A 9099-nucleotide genomic window follows, 5' to 3' on the forward strand; every position below is an offset into this window, starting at 1 on the left:
TTTAAATATGCGTATTAAATTTAATTTCTGCAAGGAGTAATTAAATTGCTTTTTGCTTTTTAAGTGCATAACTGATGCATTTTAGCCGGTTAAAGCTTCTTACCTGCTTGTACGGTGTATATTCTATAACATAAACTACTTCAAGTTAAGTCCCTTTAATCAGCATTATTTCCAGAACATTGTTTGTGGTCCACATCAGCCGAAATATATAGTCATTTTCTACTTTTATTTAAAGCATTTGGTCTAAATTAGCCAAAATTTAAGGTCCGAATCAGCCTGTTTCCGTAAAGACTTTTGTAACAACAAGTTTGCAGTGAAAGCAACAATATCAATGAAAAAGCGTCCAGTTTTTTTGTGCCGACTTATTCTACTTTTTATATGTTATTTCTGGCTGAATTTTGTGCACAAGAACCTAAATCTGCAGTGTGTGGTGGCTACTTGTTGTAAAATGGAGAACTCCTGGCATGAAATATGAAGTTAAAATGCAAAGCTGACCCCCCAAAAAAAAAAAAAAATCTAAAAGTACTTAGGACACTGTAAGTTCTTGCCCCCTTATTTACATGAATTAGTCAAGTTTGTGCCCAAACCTTTTACCTAGGCTCAGTATCAGTAGTCTGTCAAAAAATTAAAATAGGTTATGGTTGTGAACTGACTAACTGTTTGTTTGGAAAAATATTACCCAAGTTGATTACTTGTCTGCAATGCTACTCGTCCATAATTATTTGAAGGATTTTTAACACGACTTTCTGTATGATTGTCGCTTTGTCATATGCATCTGTTTGTTGAGTGTTTGGGTTCACAGTCAATACTTTAAAATGCCTGTCAGACACAAATGTCTGATCAGGTTCGAATCTTGTCAGACATTTGGTCAATCTGTCAGACACACATGTTAGCTACCTGTAAAATTTTCAAATTTCTGGTCAGACATTGTGACTGATGCTTCCCAAATTTTTGTCAGACATTGCAATTATTTGTCAGGTTTGTCTGACAGGTTTCGCAGAGTCTGGGTTCAGAAAGGTAGAATTTTATCGGTCTTTACAATTGAAGAAAATGTACATTTGTTTTTTATCCAAGTACAGATTATTTTTATGACAATGCAACCCAGTAGTGCCTTTAAGGTTTGAACGGATCTATAAACCCCACAAGTTAATATGTATATATTAAACATTACTGCTGAAACCCACAAGTACCTTGAAAATAACTAACCCCACAGACAATGTCTAAGTGAAACCCATTAGTGCTTGTAGATTTAGTTGGAAAGAAAAACCCCAGAAGTAGCCATGTTCAGAATCTTACTGAAACCCACATATACCTCTGTGTTTTGTTGAGTAGAAACCCTACATGAACCATATCATATTGAAACTCACAATTAACAGCTTTTGTCAGAGTCTAGAATGCAGTGAGAAATTCTTCATGTATGCAGTACAATTTCACACTGCAAGTTGAATTTTCAGCACACATTAGTATTACAAAATGTATTCATTTTTCTGTCATTTAAGGAAACAAGCAATTTTCCCTATATTTTATTTGCAGACACTAGTAGCAGTGACGATAATGGTTCAAAGCCTATAGATGAACATTCGCAAGAAAATTGTAATAGCCAGAAAGGTAAATTTTTATCAGTCTTTACAACTGAAGAAAAAATGACTTATTGTTTTTCCACCAATTGCAGATTATTTTTATAACAATGCAACCCAGATGTGCATTTAAGGTTTGAACGGATCTATAAACCCCCGAAGTTAATATGTATATATTATACATTACTGCCGAAACCCACAAGTACCTTGAAAATACCACGATTCGTATGACAGAAAACCAAAACAAATTAAACCTTTTGGATTTCGCATTGATAATTCTATGAAGGAAACAGATTTTGAATTTGATGATGTAAAAGATAATTTAGTTCTGAATACACCACCATGGATTCTTAATTCTCCAACAGTTCTTTTTGATATGAAAACCGCATTGAAAAAGGCTGAAACAAACCCTGAAATATTCAAGTCCAAATATAACGAAATCAAGTCGGCTTACAAAGATCATTTTCCTATTTATACAGATGGTTCAAAAGATGATTCAAAGGTTGGATGTGCCGCCGTTAGCCATCTGCATCAATCAAAATTACGTTTACCAAATAACGCTACAATTTTTTCAGCAGAAGCAAAAGCAATTGATTTGGCCCTTAATTTTATTTCAGAATATAATGAAGAAAAGTTTATCATCTTTTCCGACTCACTTTCTGTATTACAATCAATACACAAACGTAATACAGAAAATCCTCTCATTCAAAACATTCTTCTCAGGGTTCATTAACTATCTTTTAAAAAGTCCATCATATTCTGTTGGATTCCTAGTCATGTTGGTATTTATGGAAATGAAGATGCTGATACTGCAGCAAAGAAATCACTTTCATTAAATCAATCTAAATTGAAATTACCATATACTGATTTTAGGTCAAATATCAACAAATACATTTTAACTAAATGGCAGTCCTCATGGAACAATGCTTCGTTCAATACACTTCGTGAAATTAAACCTACTTTAGGTGAATGGCACCAAGGAAATAGAACTGTTCGCAGGGAGAAAGTTGTTCTTCCTCGTTGTCGAATAGGTCATACTCGGTTGACTCATTCGTATTTGCTGAACAATGAAGATCAACCTGAATGTATACCATGTCAAACACCACTTACTATTAAACATATTTTAATCGACTGTATAGACTTCGATCCACAGCGCAACTCATACTATAATGTTGAATCTCTAAAAGAGCTGTACGAGCAAATTTCAGCCGACAAAATTCTGCAGTTTTTGAAAGAAATAGGTATATATCATAAAATCTGAACCTTATTTGATTTTTATTCACCGCTTTTATACTTTTTTAATGTTTGCATTTGATTATTTACACTATTTATGTACTGACGCTTTTACTTCAATGGTTTTATTTATGCTTTGCAATTAACGTAATCCATTTAACATTTTCTCGGCGATATATGACCTTTTTGTGTCGATTCCCCGTAAAACCCAACTCATTCATTCATTCATTTTGAAAATAACTAACCCCACAGACCATGTCTAATTAAAATCCATTAGTGCTTGTAGATTTAGTTGGAAAGAGAAACCCCAGAAGTAGCCACAGGTAGCCACAATTGCTTCACTAGATTAAACTAAACCAACACTGTTATCAATGATATAAAATGGACAACAAACCCCACACTGTTTCTAACTTGATGCAGTGTTGTAAAAAAAAGACATTCACTGTTTAAAACTTAGCAGAGTATTCATGTAGTCAGGCCACAAAAAAAACCCACAAAGTTGCATCCAGGTAAAACCCGCAACTGAATTGCTTCGCAAGATGGTCAAACTAAACCCATAATGAAAAAAACAAGTAAAATGACCATAGACCCATACCTTAACATGATACAGTGTTAGGTATTCCTTTATGGTACCCACACACATTTCACGTTATTTTAAACATGCAGTATGTTGGAGAATTGTTATGCAATGGCTGCAATGAATTATTTCCAAAATCAGGCAATTGGTCTGTTGAACTGTAACATACTTTTCCATTGCTGGCTTAAATGCTCACTAGCATATACAATGTCATTTTTTTGTATAAAAGTTTAACAATTTGCATTTATTATTACAAACTTCAGAGCTTTTGAAGAAGAAAAGGCTGAATTCCACCTAAGAGACGTTCTTGTGTGATATAGACTGGGCACTGGCCTATTGAAAGTAGAATTCATCAAAAGTCCAATTCTCTAAGATTAAACACCCATTATCACACTTTGTGTATGAAAATAAAGATAGGTTATACGAGACTAAATTATCAATATTACGCTTTTCGGACCATCAAGTAACTGTAGACCATTGTGGAGTTTTCTCGCCATCAGATAAAGGTCATTGTTGGGTTTGCAGGCTATATTCATTACGTTTCAGTATGTCAGATTACTCAGTATAATTGTGGATTTTTTTCAGATCATGGGGTTACTTCAGATATTTGTGGGTCTTTTTTCAGACTATTCAGTTACTTCAGATCATTGTGTGTTTTTTTCAGACCATCTAGTACTTGTATACCATTGTGGGTTTTTTTTCTGACAATCAAATACCTTTAGACCATTATGTTTTTTTTTCAGACCATCAAGTACTTGTAGACCATTGTGGGTTTTTTCTGACAACAAAGTACTTGTAGACCACTGTTGGTTTTTTTCTGACCATTAAGTAACTGTAGACCATTATGGGGTTTTTCAGACCATCAAGTACTTGTAGACCTTTGTGGGATTTTTTCTGACCATCAAGTAACTGTAGACCATTGCGGGGTTTTTCCGACCATAATGTACTTGTAGACCATTGTGGGGTTTTTCTGACTATCGAGTAGCTGTAGATCATTGTGGGATTTTTTAGACCATCAAATAACTAAAGACTGTTGTTGGTTTTTCCTACCATCATGTAACTGTTGACCATTGTGAGTTATTTGACCATCAAGTGACTGTAGACCATTGTGGGTTTTTTGTTGTTGTTTTTTTGACATTGAAGTAACTATATACCATTGTGGGGTTTTTCTGACCATCACATTACTTAATATAATTGTGGGGTTTATTTTTCGGATCATTTGGTAATTTTAGGTAATGCAGGTTATTGTTTGGCTTTTCAGTCCATCAAGTAACTACTATTCTATGTTTTCAACTTTCAACCTCGCCAACAATTAATTCAATAGCATTGTGCATTGTTTTTAGTCATTCTTATCTTCTCTATTGTGTGCCTTTACTTGACCATTGACTTCATTATGTCTTCCGCCACACAGTGGTGCGATAGACATATTGATTTACACCTGTCTGTGTGTCAGTGTGTCACAAATCTTGTTTGCACTCTAAGTCGAACATTTCGCATCCAATATTCAAGAAACTGGAACAAAACATGTTTGCCAATAAGTCTTCTGGCAGGTTCGATAACAAGCCAAACCGACCCAGGCACTTGAAACTTGTTTTTTTGATAATCAAAGTACTGAAAGTCTGATAAGGCAATTGAGTGATCAGCAACGCACTGAAAGTCTGATAAGGCAGTTGAGAACTCGGTGCATGGTTTGACTCATAGTCATATACTACTATTCAGATGGTTAGGCAGTTGTCGGAGACATGCTCTTTTCCCAAAAGCACCTCTAGTTTTTACCTAATTTTTCAGCCACATTGGTAGCCTGTTAATTTGCTTCCAAGAGATAAGCAATATTTAAAAGTGCCTGACCTACAATTCAGGGTAGTCTTCATCTTGGATCTTTAATACTAATCTTTTCAGGGTCACCAGCATATACCAAGTATAATACCTGAAGGTTCTAAGACTGGGATGAAGTTTAATACCAATTGAGCTGTAAGGAAAGAGGTTGGAATCAAAGTCCTTGTCTGTTGGCAACTACAGGTGTGTATTATTTTTGTTGTTGTTTAAAACCTCTTCAGTGAGAATGTCATCTATTTTGGTTGAGAATTCATTCGAGTCCATTTTTGCAAAAACTATTTGACATATGGCTTTGGCACTTTGAACACTTAAGAATATAATAGATGAGTACATATCTCTGACAATTATTTTGTCTGAATTATGGCCCTTTTTGACATGGAAATTGGTACAAATTTCATACAAGTCCATATTTTGTCAACATTATTTGCCCTTTCTAGAGATGGAAATCGGTTCGTACATGTCCATATTTTGTAGAAACTATTTTATATGTGGCTTTCAAACTTTGAACACTTTATTATTATAACAGTCTCTACCTGTAGGAAAGAGAAATAATTTTGACAAGTATTTTGGCTAAATAATGGCCTTTTTTGGACTTTGAAATTGTAGCAATTTTTTCATGAAAGCCCATATTTTGTCTAAATTTTTGACATGTGTATTTTAAACTTTAAAAACTTGTTTGTCATCAAGATTTCCATCTGAAAAATATAAGTTTGTAACTCTGTTGATTCTGAATTATGGCCCTTTTTGGCTTGCCATGACTATCAACTTTACATCCCTAAAAGATTTGCTGGTCATTTATCCAGCTTTTTATCATTGCGGTTTTAGGCCATCATCTAGATTAAATTGGGTCAAACTTGTTAGAGAAAGAGGTCGAGGTCGACCAGAAAACCAGACAGTAATAAAAAGGTATATGTCTTATTTCAGACATAGCAGAACCAGATTAAACACAGGAAATGGCTGCTCAAGATAGCATTTAACCAAATGAGCTGATTTAATTGCTCATGGAGTCAGAACACATGGCTCAAATGAAACAAGAGGAACATACCCTGTAGACGAAAACATCGCGAGAATTCATCAAAAACAAGACAAAAATGGAGTCAGAATGAGGACGAGGAAATAAGAAAAATATTTCATAAATGTTTCCTTACAAGAAAATGTCCAACAGCTCATCATTGTCTTAAAGCTATAAATTTAAGCAGGAAGAACAACTGTTGCATTTGTAAACGTAAGAAGGATGTCCTTAAAAAGAAGTCATATTGAAGGATTGACAGCTTAAGTGATTAACATTTATGTAGTAGACAGCGACTGGGAAACCCATGAGACATGAACCATAGTCACATAAAAATAAAAAAAATGTCACATAAGTTTTAAGTGCTGATGAGCCCTGTGTCACATGGCTAAACTGTATTGAATGCAAAAGAATGAAACTATTTAATAGTGCAAATTTTATGTAAAGGAATGTAACCAAAGTGGGGATTCAAAGTGCTTTCAACGTTTAAAGACATGTGTTAACATAGTATTTTATTCTAGACTTTGATTTTTATGTCAGTTTTCAATATTTGTAAGAGGAAATTGTTGCTAGTAAAAAGGCAAAAAAGTTACCTTTAAGTTTAAGTTTTACAAATATCAACAATAATGAGGAATTGACTTGCGATGAAAATAACAACACCCGTTTTTAAACATATTTAAAATAATTGTTCATAGAAGTAACGGTACACTTAGTCTGCTTCTTCTTCCAAAGTATTAAATGCTAGTGGGCGTGAGCAGTGTTGCATATTCCATTACTGCTCATGAACAGACTCAATAAAACCGAGTCTGCAATTTTCGCTGTTTGCTTTGTTCTCGGTGCTTCCGAGGGATCTACATTCCAGATTTTGTTTACTTCACAACAGCGGGTGTTAAGTGCTGTGTGGCGGCCGTAAAAAGTCGCCCCGACTTCATCTCAGTGTTGCTATATTTTCTGGTCCTTCGGGATCATTGATTTCAACTCATTTAGATTTGAAGATTGAATACTGCTTAAGCCGGTGCTAGGGGGCGTGAGCAATGTTGCATATTCCATAACTGCTCATGAACAGACTCAATAAAACCGAGTCTGCAATTTTCACTGCTTGCTTTGTTCTCGGTGCATCCGAGAGAGCTACTTTCCAGATTTTATTTACTTTTATCACATACAGGCACATTGCTGTAAATTCGTTTAAAGAATGTTATCCAGGGTATGATTAGAGCATTGTTCGGAAGACTTACATTTATTATCAGTGGTATAAAGGCGTACTGTTCAGTTCTACCAGGAAAGTAGAGTAAAATAAATGCTTTGAATATTATTGACATTAAAGCTGTTGAGCTGTTACAGTTTTAGTTGCTATACTTTTATTTAATTAAGAGCTTATTTAATCTGAAATGTATACATACTACAGTGCAAATTCCTAGCACACAAATAGCAGATGTCCCACAGAAATTTCTGAATGTCACAAAATTTTTAAATGTCACTTAACAAATTGTGTATGATGGGCCTTCGTCCCATGAACATAAATTCGTTCCCTGTCACTGAGTAGAATGAATATCATCCAAACTTTTTGCCTGTTCGGAAATAAATATAACTGATTTTAGTCAACACTTTAGTTCTTTTGAGGAAAAGCTAGTGTTGTATGATGTTTAATCAGGTCTATTTAGTATAGACTCAAATAGTAAACCTTAAAAGTGGTGTACCCTGAAGTTCTTAACTATATTATTATTTCTCATATTGGACCAGACATTGAGCAGATTATTCCTTTGTCATAGAAATGAGCACACGGTGTACTGAATTTTTTACTAGGCTATATTAGAAAAATTTGACCTGATGAAAGATGCTACGAGTTTTAGTGTACAGCACTTTTAGATATAGTCACTGTAGTGATATGTGTTTGACGTACATCTGCTTTAATTGAATGTAAACCCATGTACAAGGCAGGTTTCTTGTTAGTGGGTTACAAGTTGTTTTACCTTTTCTGTGGGTAACAAGTTTTACCTTGTTTTATGCTAGTTTTAGCTCGACTATTCAAAGAATAAGTAGTGCTATTGCACTCACTCATGCGTCGGCGTCGCGTCCCGACCAGGTTAAGTTTTTGTATGTAAGCTGATATCTCAGTAACCACATATCGGATTGGATTGAAACTTCACACACTTGTTCACTGTGATAAACTGACCCACATTGCAGAGGTTCCATAAATCTGATTGCTTATTTACAAAATTATGCCCCTTTCCTGACTTAGAAATTTTTCGTTAAGTTTTTGTGTGTAAGCTGATATCTCAATAACCACTAAAGGGAATGGATTGAAACTTCACATACTTGTTTCCTGTGATAAACTGACCTACATTGCACAGGCTCCATAAGTCTGATTGCATATTTACAAAACTATGCCCCTTTTTCGACTTAGAAATTTTAGGTTAAAGTTCTGTATGTAAGCTGGTATCTCAACAACCACTAGTGGGAATTGATTGAAACTTCACGTACTTGTTTACTGTGATGAACTAACCTATACTGCACAGGTTCCATAACTCTGATTTGCATTTTTTCAAAATTGTTCCCCTTTTTCTACTTTTAAATTTATTTAATTGACAAGGTTGTTGAATAGTCGAGCATTTATGTCCTCCGACATTTCTTGTTAAACATTTAGAATGTTGGTGTAAACATACTCGAAATTGTTCTGGTTTATTTCTGTTATTGCCAAACAATGAAAATATTCATGACATATTAAAATGACATTAAGCTTACCTTACTGCATAGGTGTTTTTGGTTACTGTGTTAGACTGTCAGTTTTATATTGCTGTACATTTAGATGTGTTAAATAACCAAAAATGCAACAACAAAAGTTCAAGTTAATACTTTAAAACTAAGAA

The 9099-nt window shown here is 34.4% G+C and overlaps 1 long non-coding RNA gene across 1 annotated transcript; it reads left to right on the forward strand.

The window, feature by feature from the left end:
• Positions 1–546: 546 nt before the first annotated feature.
• Positions 547–6965, forward strand: LOC128558638 (uncharacterized). The gene is made up of 3 exons (XR_008371777.1): positions 547–1608; positions 5287–5406; positions 6148–6965. It is a non-coding gene; the product is annotated as an uncharacterized LOC128558638 (long non-coding RNA).
• Positions 6966–9099: the final 2134 nt, after the last annotated feature.

Source organism: Mercenaria mercenaria, chromosome 7 (assembly GCF_021730395.1).
Source record: "Mercenaria mercenaria strain notata chromosome 7, MADL_Memer_1, whole genome shotgun sequence".
NCBI lineage: Eukaryota > Metazoa > Mollusca > Bivalvia > Venerida > Veneridae > Mercenaria > Mercenaria mercenaria.